Source organism: Desmodus rotundus, chromosome 9, assembly GCF_022682495.2.
Source record: "Desmodus rotundus isolate HL8 chromosome 9, HLdesRot8A.1, whole genome shotgun sequence".
NCBI lineage: Eukaryota > Metazoa > Chordata > Mammalia > Chiroptera > Phyllostomidae > Desmodus > Desmodus rotundus.
In genome coordinates, this window is record NC_071395.1 from 93555835 (window position 1) to 93575525 (window position 19691).

Sequence of the window (19691 nt, forward strand, 5' to 3'; positions counted from 1 at the left end):
TTCATTTAACAGATGAGAATCTGAATTTATTTGCCAGAGGTCAAGAAAGTTTTCATATTTTCCAATTTTAGAATGAAAACAATTATTTCAAAACAAAGCAGTGTACACTGAACTTTGACACCTTTGGGATCTGTCACTCTCCCTAACAGGGCTTTACCTTCAGTTTATGAAGTGTTATTTACATCTGGTCTAGGTAATTAATGATAATCCTATTCAGCACCTTCTCTACTGTAGCGTAGTACAGAGAGGGGGAAACAAATCAATTAACAAACATATAGTAGAAAATAGTAGTCCCACAGGAACTACTATAAAGGACACATGGACAAAACCAAGGGGGAGGGTGGAGGTGGGGGAGGGAGGTGGGTTCACCTGGGGTGGGGTGGAGGGATGGAGAGAAAAGGCATACAACTGTAACTGAATAACAATAAAAATTTAAAAAATAATAATAAAATAAAATAAAAAATAAATAAAAAAAAAAAGAAAGAAAATAGTAGTCCCCAAAGAACAGGTGGCAATGTCATTGAGATTAGATGTGGGGAAAGATTCAGAAGATGAAGTGAGGCAAGGACACGTCAGAACCATAGTTGATCTGATGGAGATGATAATAGGGAGTGACACCCATCCATATTTAAAAGACAGATTTCCCCACCTCATCTGGCAATGGACTGCTTTCCCTACAGTTATTTCAGGAGCCTGAATCTCATAAACTTCAGTGAATGACTCTTTTGGACATGTCTCATGGGATGACACAGTGAATTCTTCCTTCCTCCTTCATTCCCTCCTCAACAAACGTACCTTCCTACCCAAAATTAAGCTCATCTGGTCACTACCCTTGCCTTTGGGCAGAACCGAATCTCCACCACTCTAGTTCTTTCATCTGACTCCAAACCCACCCCATTCCCCAGTCCCATGACTGTTGAAATGGGAAAGGAAGAAAGAGCGGCTGAGATCTTCTAGACTCTTCAGTCCTTTGGAGACTTCATCAGTTTTCTTTGGTTACACCCAGTCTCTCTTTCATTGGACAAATAATGAATATCCAAGTACACTGAACACCCACTATATACAATGGCTTGGAAATTACTGAATGATAGAGCCAAACACGACCACTCCAGGTCGACAGCCTGGATATCATGACTAGAAACTTACCCAAATGGAGCCATCTCAGGGGATCACCTGAACAGGGTGCCAGAGTTTTGTCTAGAGGCTAGCTGAACTCACCTATCATCCTTGGATTTTACCCAAGATAGGGGCATCTCATCACTTAGCCTCTTTAGATCCCATTCTTTCCTTTTTCTCCTATATTTCCAGACCAATGACACTTTATTCTCCTTCCTGACTCATCCACCCCACTGCTATGTTCCCTAAAATATTTTTCTACTGTACTGCTTGGATATTTATTTCCATTATAAGCAAACTCCCCCATATTCTCTTCTCTTCTATAATCTTCCCTCCCCACCTTCTTATCTCACCCTGAAAAACCCTACTCTCTTGGTGCTATCCTTCTGAAGTTACTGGGCTCCCAGTCTCCCATTATCCACACATTATAGGGCCTGAACGGGATCCTGATTTTTTCTCATTTCCATTATTAGCAAACCAGTAATCCTCTCAGACAGGAAAACATCCTTCTACCACCTTTCTTTCTTATCCGCCAGTTTATGGTTACTAATCTACGTTGATAAAAAGCATGCAGCACCTGAATCCTATCTACCTCTAAACTCTGTATTGTGCCAGCACCCCAAGAGCTTCACTTTTCTTTGGAAGAACCATTAGATCCACAACCTCACACTTCCCTGATTTACTCAATTCAAGTGACATACATTTCCGTTCCATGGTCTACACATGACCATGCTAGAAACTGCTCCACATAGGAAGTCTTTGGCTCCAGCGTACCCGCCATTCTGTATCTTCAACCTCTGCTAAGCCCTAGCTTTTATTACTACTGTCCTTACCTCAGACAGAGACCTACAGGTTCCTTTTCTACCCACCCCCATGCTACCACCAGCTTTATTGCAGTTTGACAAAAAAAAAAAAAAGACCTCTAGCTTATTGATCTTTTTCTTTTCCTAACTTATTAGCCCCATTGCTACCTCACTGTATTCATTCTCTCTCTTTTTTTAAGATTTTATTTATTTATTTTTTAGAGAGGGGAAGGGAGGGAGAAAGAGGGAGAGAAACATCAATGTGTGGTTGCCTCTCACATGCCCCCTAATGGGGACCTGGCCTGTAACCCAGGCATGTGCCCTAGACTGGAATTCAAACCAGAGACCCTTTGATTTGTAGGCTGGCACTCAATCCACTGAGCCACACCAGCCAGGGCTCTTCACTCTTTAGTTTGACCTCCATGGTTTATCACCTTAACCAACTACTTTCACAGGAGTCCTCTCACTTCTCTCAAATACCTCCTATCAATCTGGACATTAAAGCATCATCTCTAGAATAAATCCTGCACTATCTTCTCTGCCCCTATACCAAGAATAATGAGGAATGCTCTTGGAATAAGTGCTGTTACAAATTTCTGAATCTGTAGGCTCAGATAATACCCAAGAACCTTAATCCTTGTCTTTGGCCAATTTCCTTTCTCTTCTATTCTTCTCTACTACCATTCCAAGCTTCTGCCAATCACCTCAAACCATCTTAAATCCAGAACTAATCACTCTGTAGCTCACTCTTGTTTAGGTTTTTTAAAAGATTTTATTTATTTATTTTCATAGAGAGGGAAAGGAAAGAGAAGAGAGAGAAACATCAATCGGTTGCTTCTCACATACCCCAAACTGGGGACCTGGCCCACAACCCAAGCACGTGCCCTAACTGGGAATCAAGTAAGTGAAACTTCGGTTTGCTAGCAGGCACTCAATCCACTGAGCCACACCAGCCAGGGCTTGTTTAGTTTTTAAATCACTTTCATGTCATGTGGTTATATAGATCTTCTTTCTTGGTCAGTTTTGGTCATTTTCATTTTTTCCCAAATCTTTCACTTAATCCTCCCAAATAATACAAATTTCTTTTAATTTATATCTGCAGAATGAAAGAACTGAATCACAGAGAAGAGCTGAGATACGGGGTAGGAAAAAAAGGCCATATTGCTTCCCCTTTTGATCCACCCATCCATCTTCACTTATTTGAACTAACAACCCCCCCCTTTTTTTTTACTTTATTAAAATACTGAGTTTATTTCACATGTATATTTCTGTCTCCCCACCGTTTCCATCTGTCTGACCACCACTACTACTATGTCCTATCATAACATTCCATACATACTTAAAACCAAGCAAAGGGTGGAGTTCCATCTTTAAAAACTAAACAGGCATTTTGGACAACACATTCTTGGCAATGGAACCCGGACAACATTTATTAGACACGGTAGGGAAAGTCTCACTCTCCATTATAAAAAGGACAGCCAGATATCAACTGTTACAGAAATGAAATAAGACAGAAAATTTTAACAAACTGTTAAACTATTTTCTTAAAGAGACTTCCTCCACTGCCAGAGATCTTGAATAGCCTCCTGGTCAGTCATCCAGAAGCAATTCTTCACATAATTGATGAACTTGGCATCCACTTTGGGAAGTGAACCACCTTTTTCTATACTTGCTTGCATTTTTGCTTTAATGTCTTCTACAGAACTAGGTCCTTTAGGGGTTTTAGGAGTTTTTTCCTGTTTTTTCAAGGATTCTTGACCTTTTGATCTTGGTGTTGATGGTTTTGAGTCTTTCCCATTCTGGTTTGATTTCTGTGCATTTTTGGCTGGAGTATCTCGTATAGATTTCTTTACTGGAGCTTTTTCTTCAGCTTCTTCATCCTCAAAATTATCATCATCATCTTCGTCATCATCGTCCTCATCGTCATCTTCATCATCTTCATCAGCAGCAAGTTTTACTTTTTTTCTGTGGATCCTTGCTGCCGCTTCTGGGGGCTGAGCGCTTCCCAGACACACTTAGGAGTTTCACATCCTCCTCCTCCTCCTCGTCTTCGGACTCTGCATCTTCCTCCACGGCTGCTAAGTGCTGTCCGCTAATATGCACAGGCCCTGAACCACACTTCAACCGCAAGACCACAGGGGGTGTTATTTCAAAGCCACCAAGGGAAACCGTTGGCTGTACGGACATTTTCAAGGTTGCCAGTGTTACTTTGATCGGACTGCCTTCGTAATTCATTGCCTCTGCTTCAACAATGTGCAGCTCATCCTTCGCACCGGCCCCTAAACTGACCGTTCGTAAAGATAATTGGTGCTCATTTTCATCATTGTCCACCTTAAAGTGATAATCTTTGTCGGCTTTGAGTTCACAACTGAAAAGATAGTTCTGGGGCCTCAGAGGGCTCATACCCATGTCCATTGAATTTTCCATGGGGTGGTAGCACGCACTTAGTTGGGAGAGAAGGCGGACGGAGATAACATGACTTCTGTTCCGCAGAACAGACACACAGGACGGCTAACAATCCTTTTTTATTTAATCTGCTTTGAATTAGATTTCTGTCATGGCCAAAAGTATCTGAACTAATATATCTCTCTTGTATATGCTGCGTTTACCTTTTTTTCCATGTTTCATAAAAGCCATAGACCCAATGTTTTTCCTCATTCATATTTGAGTAAGGTAAGTCCAGATCAGCAAACTACAGCCCATGGGTCATACCTGGCGAGCCACCTGTTTTGTTTTTACAGACCCCAAGTTAAGAATGGTTTTTACATTTTTCAATGATGGTTATATAAGTACCTGCATAATAGCCTTGATTGTGTCTCTTGGCCCACAAAGCCTAAAATGTTTCCTGTCTTGCCCTTTAAGGAAAACCTTGCCAACCCCTTATTTAGCTAGATGTGATAACTGACTAAAAATATTGTACATTTATTTTCCTTGGGTCCCTCACTACTTATTTGGCTGCTGTTGGAGTCCTTCATTATGTGGGTTTAAATAATCAGTTCAGCATTTCAGCATCCTGCATGGGGTTGAGAGGCAGGCAGAGTCAGGGGTCATCTTATCCAGAAGTTTGTCTTGGTGGACCTTTTCCCATTGTTCATTCATATAGTTGCCACAGTAACAGCTTTTGGTATCTGATTTCCTGTTTGGTCTGGCTGTTGCTTTTGGTGTATGGTTTCCTTCCTCACTCTTATAAGTTGAGTTGAGGGGTAGCTGCCTCATGGGTCAGTTGCTCCTGAAAAATAAGGAAAAGTTCTCGTAGTGTTGAGGTGAGCTACCTGCTCTGATGAGATGTATGCACAGGAAAGACTTGTCCACAGGTTTTTCTGTTTTCATGGCCTCCTTTTCTTTCCTAAACTCTGTACAACTGCCTCAGCTACTACAGATCTGTAGCGTTGAAAGAGATTCCACATAGTGACGGCCTCATCCCCTCAGAAACCAGCTTTTTCTAGGAGATTTTATTTCTCATTAGTGGGTATACTGGGGATCTTCCAGGATTTCCTCTACTTAGTTTTCATGATACAGTATCATTCTCTTAGAAATTTTATACACACACAAATGTTTTAGCCTTACACTGAGTCGCAAGTGACCATTGTCTAGCAGACATTCCTCTACAGCTTCTTTTTATTTTATTTATTTATTTTTAGAGAGAGGGGAAAGGAGGGATATAGAGAGGGAGAGAAACATCGATCGGTTGCTTCTCATGCATCCCCAGTTGGGGACCTGGCCCACAACCCAGGCATGTGCCCCGACTGGGAATGGAACCAGTGACCTTTCAGTTCATAGGCCTGTGCTCAATCCACTGAGCCACACCAGCCAGGACCACAAATTCTTCTATAACTGTGGCATATATCTACGTATCCCTTCGATCATTCCATTATTGCTATATGTTTTAATCATTAATGTTAATTTTCCTTTGATTACTTAAATCAGTCATGTGGAGAGAGAGGAATAGGTTTATATTTCTTTCCCCTTGCTCAAACATTGGAGAATAACAAAACCTCATTAAAGGGGAGCGGAGTTGGGGGACTAGGTGACAATATGAAGGGATTAAGGGGATTAAGAAGTACAAATTGGTAGTTACAAAATAGCCATGGGGATGTAAAGTACAGCATAGGGAATGTAGTCAATAATCTTGCTATAACTATGTAGGTGGTGCCAGGTGGGTCCTGGAAATATCAGGGGGAATGGAACATTTTTAAAAGTACACAATTGTCTAACCACTATGCTGTACACCTGAAACTAATACAAAATAATATTAAATGTAAACTGTAATTGAAAAATAAAATGTAAAGTTCTTTTTTTAAAAAACCCTATTATGTATAAAACAACATGCCAGGCACTAAATTTTTAGACCATTCCAATGTTCAGCAATTGTGTTATATATACAGTTATTCAAAATATCAACTAAAGCTGATGGAAGAACTCAAGAGTTGGAAAATTTTAGTTTTAAGTTATAGTTAATAAGCTTAGTAATTATTGATTGTAAGAAGCTGTTGTTTCCGGAGCTGAAGATACGACCCACCCTGACTCCAGTAGATCACAAACAATTCAATCCTTGCACCCCAGGAGGACTGCAAACAATCAACATGGCACCTGAGCCACTGTGCTCCAGGAAGGGATGTCCGCCACCCAGGGCACATATAGCACCGGTCAGCAGATGAAAGGGTGCTAGGGAAACTGTCTGACGGCAGCTTTTCACCTTTTCGATCTGGTTAACCTTTTCCCTGAACCCTTACCTACTTTTTTCCTGAATTCCAAACCCTTTATCTTCACTTTTCTTCTGCTTATAAAAAACATCAGCTTGAAATGAAATGTAAGATGGTCTTTAGGATACATGGTCCACTATCTTTTCAGATGGCCGGCCATCTGAATAAAGCACCCATAAAGGTTCTATCCTTCTCTCTACTTATTGGTTCTGGTAGTGACAGGCAGCACAAATGACAACTTTTCTGGTTTCGAAGTGACTATAAAAAGCATTTTGATAACTGCCTAACAGTCTGAAGAATCCCTGTTTATAAAAGATTTCAGGCCCTGACTTCTGTGGCTCAGTTTGTTGGGCGTCATCCCACAAAGTGAAAGGTCACAGATTCAATTCCGGTCAGGACACAAGCCTGGGCTGCAGGTTTGGCCCCTGGTCAGGGCGCATTCAACAGGCAACTGGTCAATGTTTCTCTCCTTCTCTTTCTCCCTCCCTTCCCCTCTCTCTAAAAATAAATAAATAAATCTTTATCTATTAAATATTAGTTTTGATGGGGGACTCAAATGTTGGAAGGTTTTTAGTTTCAGGTAATAGCTAATAAGCTTAGTAACCAGTACATGTAAAAAGTTGTTTTTCCAGGAACTGAAGGTATGACCCACATTGACTCCTGGAGACCATAAGCAGTTCCACCTTTGTGCCTCAGGAGGCCTGCCAATGATCAGGATGGAATCCGAGCCCTTGTGCTCCAGGGGGAGATGCCTACAGCCCAGGACACGGATGAAAGAATGCTGCAGCTTTTTATCTGAATAACTTTTCCCCTGAATTCCAATCCCCTTACCTACACTTTTCTTCTTGTAAAAACAGTCGGTTTAAAATGGAATTTAAGATGGTCTGTTAAGGTATGAACCCACCGTCTTCTCAGATCGCTGGCCATCTGAATAAAGTGCCCACAGAGATTCAAACTCTGTCTCTGCTTATTGGGTCTGGTAGGTGATAGGCAGCATGAACACTGGTTTTTCCAGTTTCAGTTTTACTGTTAAAAGAAATGTCATCATTATAACTCCATGGGCTCGCCCCTCCCATCCCCTTTCCGCCATCTTTCCGTGTCGCCATAATGGTGCACGTGAATGTCCTGGCTGACGCTCTCAAGCATATCAACAATGCCAAAAAGAGAGGCAAACGCCAGGTTCTCATCAGGCCATGCTCCCAAGTTATCGTCTGGTTTCTAACTGTGCTGATGAAGCATGGCTACATTGGCGAATGTGAAATTACTGATGACCACAGAGCTCAGAAAAGTGTTTTAAACCTCCCCGGCAGGTTGAACAAGTGTAGAGTAATCGGCCCCAGATTTGACGTGCAACTCAAAGATCTAGGGAAACGGCAGAGCAACCTGCTTCCATCCCGTCGGTTTGGTTTCACTGCACTGACAACCCCAGCGGGCGTCATGAACAAGCAAGACAAAAACACACAGGAGGGAAAATCCTGGGATTCTTTTCCTAGGGAATTAATACACATGTGCAAATAAAATGCCTCAATGGAAAAAAAAAATTCATTAAAGACAGGAAGCTTTGTCAGACTACCATCTGGGACCCCAAAAAGCACAGCAGTAAAGACATGAATGACTGAGAAGTCTGAAGGAAAGGAATTATTGATTGGCCCCACTAATGCCAGATAAAAGATCAAGTGAAGTAGGAAGGATTAGCAACTAATCCCAAATAGCTCATAATGCTTTTCCCATTTCCACAGGTAGCAATGATGGATATCAGAATGGATTTAAAAAAAAAAAAAAAAACAGAGCCAGAAGAATATATTAAGATTTGTTCCTGCCAGGGCACTGATAGAGAACTTGACAGTACACCGAGTTACAACCTGTCCGGGTGCTGCTGTCAGTAAGCAGTCTTCTATATCGCACAGCTGCCAGTGGAATGCTCTCGATGAGGTATGTTCTGGTGACCTCTGGAACATTCCTTTAAAAGACCTGTACACCTTTAGGACAACTGGGGCATTCCACGTCAGATCAAGTTTAAACCACACTGTTATGAAGACTCACAGTCTGACTTTGAGTTTGATGGAAGCAGGACAAACTTTAAGTACTCTGCTGCAGAGATGTAGAATATGTGAGAAGAACCATGTTTCGGAATGAGCTTGCCCAGAGATCAACTTCCAGAATGGCAGAGTGAGTGAGGACCGCAGTGGACTTGCTTTCCCACAAAAGCAGTGAAAATACTGGCAAAACAACTAAAATCAACCATTTCGAGCTTTGGAAATTAACCAAAGCCACAAAACAAGCTGAAAATCATCTATCCAAGAGAAACGAGTGAACTTTGATTAGAAAGTGGGATCTGTGATATTTTAACTTCTGGAGAAGATGCTCTTCATTCCCATCCTCCCTCCTTCCCCAGCTCAGTTTCTGGTTGCCAAAAAACACCAGCAGTCTCACTGCCAATGGAGAGGCCTGACCTCTTGTGGAGCTTAGTTGAAAGCAACATCCCCAGAGCACAAGTCAATATTTTGTCCAGACTTGTAGTTTTCTGGAAAAACTCTATTCTTAGAAAGTTGTGGCCATTGATTTGACTCAGAATTCAGCTAAGCAGGAAAATGAATGCCCTATTCCCCATACATTATCAAAACAATAGCCATCTACTGACAATACTGCAGCTGAGTAAGGCTATACTTTCAGTTAGGGTTAGCTAGAGACAAGCCGGAATTTGAGTACCTTCTGGAGAACGAGACAGCCAGAGAAACTTTGGAAAGCTTCACCATGTTTCAGCGAATCTAAAAGGTCGTGTGAATGCATGAGGATGTGCACATGCCTGGGAGAGACTTGGGAATGGAGAAGGTCCTAGTTGCTCATTTCTGGCTGACTTATTAAGGCTCTTTTCAAGCAGGAAGTGAAAGCTAAGGTGTTATAAGCTGCCTGAAGCTTGAAGGCATGTCTTTTCACATGGATTCCCTTCCCAAATGGTGAAAGGTATGAAGACATCAATAGTGAAGGATACCTTCTATTCCTAATGGGCCTTAATTTTTCTTTCTAAATGAGTAACAGGATCAAGAATCCTATTCCCAAAAAGTATGAGAAGAGGGGAATTACTCCTCTGGACAAATGGGAAAGTGACATAATAGCATCATCTGGTAAGGGTACTAATGTGACCCTGGCAATGAGGCTGGGCCATAACCCCTGAACTTGAGAATAACATATACAGGGTAAGAGTGAAGGGCTCAAAGGCCTTTGATTTTCTCTAATCCAGTGATTTTCAACCTTTTTCATCTCATGACACATAAACTAATTACTAAAATACTGCAACATACCAAAAAAATGTATTTTTTGCCAATCTGACAAAAAAATTGGTATAATTTTGATTCATTCACAGCAGACGACTATTGTTGTATTTGCTGTTGTCATTATTTTATTTGACAATCCTAGGGTAAAAGAGGTCAGTGTTCTGACTAAATATTTACGTATTGCATGTTTTAAAAAATCTTGTGGCACACGGGTTGAAAATAGCTGCTCTAATCTATCTATCTTGAAAATCTACCTTATAGCCAGCTGCGGTTATCAAGAAAAGTAGGGAGACGGGGGGGGGGGGGGGGGGGGGGGGGGGGCGGGGAGAGTAGGACTGAACTAGGGAGCCTTGGAGATATGGCCTGAACCGTGCACTCCCTTCTCTCCTTAGAGTTTTTATATCTGTCATGTATCACCCCTGTAAAAAACACAATGTCCACCCATCACTGCGTGCTCCTGCACGTGTCTGAGGCTCAGAGAATCATTGGAGCTAACGGAATAAGAATTAGGGGAAGAATTGGAGGGGGTGGCAAATAAATGTAGCCTCAGCACAGTCATGAGTTAGTCTGCTCCCTAGAATGACGGTGGATGCTCCCTTTTGGATGGCCCAGGATCCCCCTTCATCCTCTTCCGCATTTCATCAAACCCCTTTCTCTTTAGCCTTGTCCAGGTATGGATTATTTTCTCTTCCCCTTATCTGTCTCTGTTCTCTCCCATACTCACAACCATCAGTTTGTTCCCACATGTCCCCAGCCATAGTTCCTTGGAGGGGCCAAGTTATCCAAGTCGCTCTACAGACAACTCAAAACAAATATCAATGACCATTGGGTTCACCTGAAATCCTGAGACAAGGAACTGAGTGATGGTAGTTTATTTGGAGGATGATCACGGATGAACTGAAGAGAATAAAATAGAGAAAGAAAAGATCATATAAGGGTTATTATCTAGGCTGTTGCTGTGGGCAACAGAGGTTCCAGTTAGCCAAGACCTCTTGAGAAACTGCACAGCAGAATGGCTCTTGAAATGGCCCACTGAAGTACATGAGGCTGGTTCATCATTACTCCCATTCCTTTGGAGGAGTCTGCCCTTGACCACCCTTGCCTACAGGTCTAGCAGACTCCTAAGGCATGGGAGAATGTCTTGGGGCAGAATATGCAAAATGCACTAAACACACGTATAATCATAGGCACTGTCAGTGCCAGGCACACGGAGTTCATGCAGAACTACCCACCACAGTTGCATCTAAAGGCAGAGATCAAGGGGTTATAATGCAGGAGTCCACAGAGTCTGCCATAGGCCCTTACCCTCATTTTTAAAACTCTCTCGTCAGGAACCATATTGGTGACATAACTCATGATAGGTGTTTATTTTGTGTCACTTTCCCTAGCTGAAATTCAAATGTGAAATTCCTGGTTGGCAGAGAAGGAGAACTTTGGCTAAATCTAGGACAGAGCAATAGGAGGAAAGAGGAAAGGGCTATAATGGGCTGCCATGCGACTCAGTAAAGGTGGAATTACAGATAATATGAAGTTTCCAGGGCTTACATAAGTTTCAGGTACTTTTTCTGTCTAAATTAAGAAATTGGATTTTGGTTTTACTCTGACATTTGAGAAGATTTCAACAATCTTATCTGCAAGCGTTCTGTGTCTGAGGTCAAGGAATATTTCTTACCTTTGTTTAAAAGATTTTCAGAGCTTCTGTTGTTACTCTTGTGGATGGAGACAAATAGTCATGATTTATACTTTTTGCAAACGATAAGGCACCTACTGAATTCTCACATGATATGTAGGATTTTTGGTCTAATGATTTTCCTGTTGGGTATGAGTACTCTATGCTGTTGCAGAGTGGGCACACTAATTCTAACTTCCCACCATAGCCTTCACCTGAACCTTTATTCCATATACATTCCCAAAATATCTTGTTATCACAATAGCTAATAACTTGTACAGCATGAAAATATGAATTGGAACAACAAATATTTTCCTCTTAATGACTGTATCATGATTACTTTGGAGGGAAGCAGAAAAGACAAAAGAGGAAAAATGGCTTTGGAGTCATTACGGGCCATTTTAGCTGGTTTATTGGGTGAACGGATCCAAGCAGAGGGTTTGTTTACACCCCAGGCTCAGTCTATTATCCCCAGTGACTTACTGTTATAGTGGAAACCATACTAGTTCTGGCCACCAGGGGGCATTTTCACAATACAATGTAGAAAATTATGTTGCAAGATTTGCTCTTGCCTACTTGGACAATGATCCAAAGTTATAGAGTTGACATACAGTTTCAGGGAGGGTATGCCCTTTCTGAAGAAACCAGGCCCTCTGAGGATACTTGTTAGTAGAACACAAAGATATTGCATATTGTCGGGATGTAAGACAGTATCTGTTGCCAGTCCACAGTGAAACTCCGGTGTCATCTGGGTTCCAGGTCTAACTACATGATAGACTTGATGATCCTGATTTTTCTGAGGATTGCAGGCAGGTTCTGTTTAGTTAGCAATACCTGCGCTCTCGCTTCTGTCTTGGACATTAGGTCTAATGCTTTGACCCAAAACTGAGAATTTACTTATTGCCTTATAGAAATCCTCAACTACCCTGAATGGTAGGTGAAAGTACCAACACTGAACTTTTACTTATCTCTAGCAAATCAACAAGAAAAAACACACCCTTATGCAGCCTAGATAGAAAGAGAGTAAGGAAGGGAAAGAAAGAAGGAGAGAAACATTGATGTGCAAGAGAAACACAGACGGGTTGCCTCTCGCACGCCCCCAACCAGGGACCTGGACCAGGACACAGGCATGCGTCCTGACTGGGAACTGAACTGGTGACCTTTCAGTTTGCAGGCTGGTATTCAACCCACTGCACCAGCCGGGCACAAGTTTCCTTCTCTTTTCCTTTTTTCAAAGCAATAAAAGCAACTTAGATGCTACTCTCTGGAAAATGGAAGTTTATATTCAAGGTAAATTTTTCTTCTCAGGCTCTGGGAAGCCTAGTATCACAACTTCTAACTGTGGACCTTCTCCCAGTGGAGTTTTAACTCCACAGCTGGTGTACTCTGAGTTTCTGGAATGGACTGATAAGACTTGCAGCAAATTTAAAACAAAGAAGCCCTTTCTTGATGTCTCTCCTCTCTGGCCCCAACAATGCAAATTCTGCTAGGTTGGTATCTAGCTTGTGGATTTAGATTGCTTTAAAATCTCAAAAATTATTACTGCTTAGATAATGAAGTTTTGTGGGGTTTACACTGAAACATTTTCTGTGTGTACTTCTAGAATTCAGGAAAAGCACAGAATTAGATTGGAACATTCTCGGAAGAGCTGGAAAATCCACAGCAGGACTAGTGGAAAATGAATGGAACTGCAGTTGTCAAATAAAGAACCCTGACAACCCTGGCTGGTGTGGCTCAATGGATTAAGTGCCGGCCTGAGAACCAGAGTCACCGGTTCGATTCCCAGTCAGGACACATGCCTAGGTTGCCGCTGGCCAGGTCCCCAGTGGGGAGCACACAAGAAGCAACCACACATTGATGTTTCCTCTCCCTCTCTTTCACCCTCCCTTCCCCTCTCTCTAAAAACAAATAAAATCTTTTTTAAAAAATTAAAAAAATAAATAAATTATAAAGAACTCTGACAATAAGCTGGCTAGAGCTCTGAATAAGAACTAGGAAAGGGGAAATTTGGGAATTATAATTCTTCTTTGGGAAGTAAGGGAATAGAATATAAGGGAAAGGAATCATTCTGTTATATTCCAGATGTTATGATTTTTAAAAATAGCTGGCACAGTATTATTTGGGTGGTGTCATCCAATAACCTAGATTTGAAAATATAATTGATCAGGAAATAAAGGGTGTGAGTTCTCATGTAGTATATAAAGTGGTTGTTGGATACAAAGGGAAATGTTCTGCCTTGACCCACTTCAAAAGCTTCAGAGGCTAGTATCAAAGACCTTGAGGAGCTAGACTGCTTTTAGTTGCTTTTAGACCAGTGTCTGGTAGGCTAGCCCAGGATATGTGGGCAGGGCTTGTCTGATATTAGCTTGATCTCCTCCCCTGGAACATCCAAAGGATACAATGTGTTCCAGGAGAAAAATGATACAAAATGCACACCACTAAACAAATTCTGAAAAACTTGCCTACAGCTCTACAAGTCTGACAAGATACTAGAAAACATACATTAAAAACACAAAACTGTGCCCCAGCTAGTGTGGCTCAGCGGATTGAGTGCCAGCCTAAGAACCAAAGGGTCGCTGGTTTGATTCCTAGTCAGGGCACATGCCTGGGTTGGGCCATGTCCCCAGTAGGGGGGCGGAAGAGGCAACCACACACTGATGTTTCTCTTCCTCTCTTTCTCCCTCCTTCCCCCTCTCTCTAAAAATAAATAAATAAGATCTTTTTTAAAACCCACAAAACTGAACACATAAAAATTTAAACTACTTATTCTAATGCTAAAAATCAACATAACTACAACTACAAATGACAAACCAGGAAAAATATTTTGCACCACTTGTTAATGGATTAAGATTTTATTTTGACTCCTGGCCAAGGTGGCAGCATAGGCCCTGGCTGGTGTAGCTCAGTGGATTGAGCATGGCCTGTGAACCAAAGGGTCACTGGTTTGATTCCCAGTCAGGGTACATGTCTGGGTTGCAGGCCAGGTCCCCAGTAGGGGGTGAGAGGCAACCACACATTTATGTTTCTATCCCTCTATCCCTCTCTTTCTCCTCCCTCGCCCCTCTCTCAAAAAACAAATAAAATCTTTTAAAAAACGATGGCAACATAGGCAGAAATGGTTCGCCTCTTCGCACAACCACATCAAAATTACAACTAAAATATAGAATAACCATCACTCAGAACTGTGAGCTGTCAGAAATCGAGTTGAATGGAAGTCTGACAACTACAGAATTAAAGAAACCATATCCATCCAGACCGGTAGGAGGGGCACAGATGCCAAATGGACTGGCCCCTCACCCACATGTGGTTGTTAAAAATTCGGGAGGGGGCCCCTGGCTGGTGTAGCTCAGTGGACTGAGTGCAGGCTGCAAACTAAAGGGTCACCAGTTTGATTCCCAGTCAGGGCACGTGCCTCCAGGCCAGGTCCCCAGTGGGGGTCACTTGAGAGGCAACCACACATTGATGTTTCTCTCCCTCTCTTTCTCTTTCCCTAACCCTCTCTAAAAATAAATAAATAAAATATTTTTTAAAAAATTCAGGAGGGGTATCTCAGGAGTGAGGAGTCCCAGCCCCATACCAGGACCCCCAGCCCAGGGCTCCAGTGCCAGGAAGAATATAAGTCCCACAACTTCTGGCTGCAAACCCCAGTGGGGATTGATACAGTGAAAGAAACTGCTGGAACCCCAAAAAGTTCCTCTCAAAGAACCTACACACAGACTCCCCCTGAGCTCCAGCATCAGGGTAGCAGCTTGAAAAGTGGCATGCTGGGAGAACTGAAATATCTGGCATCGAGGCAAACAGAGGCTGTTGTCCCTTTTCTAAACCCTCCCTGCACAGAGCCAGCAAGCCGGTGCCATATCTGAGACTCCGTCAACATGGCTCACACTGTTTGACCTACCTTGGAGATCCCCAGAGACTCCAGCACTCTCAACTTACAGGCCCACTCAGGCTGCTTTTCCATATAAATGGCTGGTCTTGGCTCATGCTTCACTACTTCCTAAATCCTATCAGGCAAGCAACAGCCGGCCTCAGTGAGCCCTAGGCCTGGCACTGGCAGCAGCCAGCCTAGATTCACAGCTTGGCTTCACCTGGGAATCCCTAAGCCCAGCACAAGTAGCCATCTGAGTGCTTTACAGCTCAGGCCAGGTGGTCCCAAGCAAAACACAGGTAGGGGCTGACCTTGCCCTGCAGCACCTGGTGAACTCCAGGGCCAGTGCACCCAGTGCACAGCTACAGACCATGTCAGAGCACCACCACTCTGCCTTGCACAGCGGATCCTCCACGGAGGGTGGACATTGGTTGTCAGTAGTCACAGCCAGTCCTGGCAGCTGACTGGCCTGGGTAAATCCCTCCCATTGACCTGCCCACAGCAACCAAGGCTCAACTACAAGAGGAGGGTGTACTCAGCCCACACGAAGGGTGTATCTTGAGTACCCAGCTTGGACGACAGGGGAGGCTGTGCCACTGGACCCTTCAGGACACCAACTACATTAGGCCACACTACCAAGACACAGAGTCAAAGCAGCTCTACCTAATACACAGAAACAAGCACAGGGAGGTTGCCAAAATAAGGAGACAGAGACAAAGAAAAATGGCCCAAATGAAAGCACAGATCAAAACTCCAGAAAAAGAGCTAAACAAAATGGACATAAGCAATTTGTTAAGATGCACAGTTCAAAACACTGGTTATAGATGCACAAAGAACTTAGTGAGGATCTCCACAGCATAAAAAAGACCCAGTCAGAAACAATTAGATACATTAATTGAAATATAGAACAATTTATAGGGAAACAACAGTAAAGTGGATAAAGTTGAGAATCAAATCAATGATTTGGAACCTAACGAAGCAAAGAACAAGAAGAAGAAAAAAGAATCCAAAAATTGAGAATAGTGTAAGCAGCCTGTGGGACAACTTCAAGCGATCCAATATCTGCAACATAGGGGTGAAAGAAGGAGAAGAGAAAGAGGAAGAAATTAGAAATGTATTTGAAAAAATAATGAAAGAAAACTTCCCTAATTTGGTGAAGGAAACAGGCATGCATGCCTAGGAAAAACAGAGAGTCCCAAACAAGATGGATGCAAAGAGGCCCACTCCACGATACACATCATAATTAAAATGCCAAAGGTTAAAGATAAAGAGAGAATCTTAAAAGCAGCAAGAGAAAAAAGTTAGTTATCTACAGGGGAGTTCTCATAAGACTGTCAGCTGATTTCTCAAAAGAAACTTTGCAGGCTAGAAGGGATTAGCAAGAAATATTCAAAGTCATGAAAAGCAGGGACCTACAGCCAAGATTGCTCTACCCAGCAAAGCTGTCATTTAGAATCAAAGGGCAGATGAAGAGCTTCCCAGACAAGAAAAAACTAAAGGAGTTCATCATCACCAATTCATTATTAGATGAAATGTTAAAGGGACTTATCTAAGAAAAAGATCAAAACAATGAACAATAAAATGGCAAACAATACATATTTATCAACAATAGAATCTAAAAAACAAACTAAGCAAACAAGAACAGAGAATCCCAGACAGCGTTTTGATGGTTGCCAGATGGGAACAGGTGCATGGGAATGGGTGAAGAGGTGAGGGGATTAAGACATACAAACAGGTAGGTACAGAATAGCCATGGGGATGCACAATACAGTACAAGAAATGGAGTAGCCAAAGAACTTATACACATGACCCACGGACATGAACAATGGTGTGGGGATTGCCTGAGGGAGTGGGAGTTGCTCAGTGGAGGGGGGAAGAGGTAAAAAAAAAAAAACAAGACAACTAGAATAGCATAATCAATAAAATATAATTTAAAAAAACTTTATTTATTTTTAGAGATAGAGGAAGGGAGGGACAAAGACAGGGAGAGAAACATCGATCAGCTGCCTCTCATATGTGCCCTGGATTGACTGGGGGCCAAGCCCCCAACCCAGTGATGGGCCCTGACCAGGAATCAAACCAATAGACCTTCACTTTGCAGGATGACAACCAACCAACTGAGCTGCACCAGTCAGGGCAAAGGGTTAGTATTCTTAAGATATATTATTAGAAGTAAGTTATTCCCTGGTTGGGGGCAGTGAAGGATAAAAGTATAAATAGGCAGCTCATAAAAATCATCAACAAATAGCTAATAACATGAAAAATTTTCAACTTCACTAGTAATTTATTTTTTATTTTTTAAATTATTTATTTATTTATTTTAGAGAAAAAGAGAGGAAAGTGGGAGAGAGAGAGAGATGCATTCATTGGTTGATTCTTGTATGTGCTCTGACGAGGCATCAAACCCACAATCTTGTTGTATCTGGAGGACACTCCAACCAGCTGAGCCACTGAAGCATGGCTTCATCAGTAATTTTGAAAGTACAAATGAATGCAGCAGTGAGAAAAGTCTTCACCTACTAGCAAGGCAGCAAGGTAGAAGACATAGTTACACCCAATGAATTTCCAGGTTATAGAAATTAAGCAATCACATCCTGTTGGTGAAAATGCAAATTGGTACAGTTTGTTTTGCAGGTTATATGACAATGCCCATCAACCTTTAAAATGTGTATTCCTTTTAAAGCATTAGTATCTCTACTAGAAATGTATCTTACAGATATATTCACACAAATGGAAAAAGACATGGTTGTTTTATTACAGCATTATAATAGGAATAAAAACCTAAGTTCAGTATAAACATCCAAACAAAATGGAAATAGTTAAATGAAATGGTAAACATTCATCTAAGGGAAGACTCTGGAGACATTAAAAATAATGAGATCGATATCATTTTACTGCATCAATGTTGAGCTTAATAAATTATCACAAAGCAATTACACCCATTAACAGCTGAGGCGCTCCCTCATGCACTCTCCTAGTGCTCTCCAGAGGAATCCATTTCCTGATGTTTATCACTGTAGGTTGGTTTTGCCTGTTTTGAACTTTAAATAAATATAATCATACGGTATACTTTCTATTGTGTCCAGCTTCTTTGATCATCGTTTGTGAGATATATTCACACTGAATGTTACTATAGTTTGTTAATTTCTGCTGCTATCTGGCATTTTTATTAAATATATCAAAGTTTATTTATCCATTCTACAACCAGGTTGTTTCTAGTTTGGGTTTATTATGAATAATAATCTATGAATATTTTATACATATTTTTAGTTCACATGTCTACATTTTGTTGGGTATATACCTAAGAGTAAAACTACTGTATTTCTATGTGTGTATTCTTTTAGTAGATGCTGCCAAACAATTTTCCAAAATGATTATGCTTGGACAGGTGGGAGGGGGGTATAAGGGGACTAAATGGTAATGGAAATACAGTAAAATACAATAAATAAGTACAAATACAAAAAAATAAATATAAATATACAATAAAATAAAAAATAACTAAAATGTACCACTAAAAAAAATGATTATGGCAATTTATGTTCCCTCCGGCAATGAGTTTCAATTGCTTATATAAAATGTCCAAAGGCACATTCACTATGCTTAACAATAGCTATTCCTGGGGAGTGTGTTGAGGGAAAAATGGAGGGCTATAATAGCTTATACATTTAGGTACTTATTGTTTTTGAAATAACAGCATTTCTTTTTAAAAATTAATAACACTTTTCTTCTTTTCTATATTCCATTGATTTTTATAATTTAAAAAGTAAAGTCTTTAAAGGACAGGGATCTGGTCCAAAGAAATGGAAAAGATAATTAAGATAATAAGAGTTAGTAATAAGAGTTCGGTGGATAGGAATCAAATTTATATTGAGTCACCTGACAGCCCAGGCAGGATATATTCTGAGTAATTCAGGGTAAATATGTGTTTTCACTATGGATGTGTCAAGAGCGTGGGAAGCATAATTCATCACATTGCCTGATGAGGCAAGGGCCAGTTTTTTGGCTTAGTTTAAGACCAGATTTCAAGAAATAGGGGAGTGAGATAGGAGGTAGGCTAGGAATAATGAAAGAGGTGGAAATAGAGGTTTGGATTAGATTGTGATGGGTTTTAAAAGCCACGTTGGGAAACACAGACTTTATGATTTAGGCACTGATGAATCACCAGAGGTCTCAGGAAGTAATGTATTTATACTTTAGAAATATATCCTGGCATCAGTAACTGTATGACAATAAGCCAACACCCCACCTTTCAAACTA

At 41.3% G+C, this 19691-nt stretch overlaps 1 protein-coding gene and 2 pseudogenes across 1 annotated transcript in view; 1 reads left to right on the forward strand and 2 right to left on the reverse strand.

The window, feature by feature from the left end:
- The window catches only part of PPM1D (protein phosphatase, Mg2+/Mn2+ dependent 1D), a 91974-nt gene that overhangs the window by 54039 nt on the left and 18244 nt on the right, over window positions 1–19691 (reverse strand). The window lies entirely within an intron of this gene.
- Window positions 3140–5015, reverse strand: LOC112316332 (nucleophosmin pseudogene; annotated as a pseudogene).
- LOC112316506 (small ribosomal subunit protein uS8-like) lies at window positions 7709–8115 on the forward strand (annotated as a pseudogene).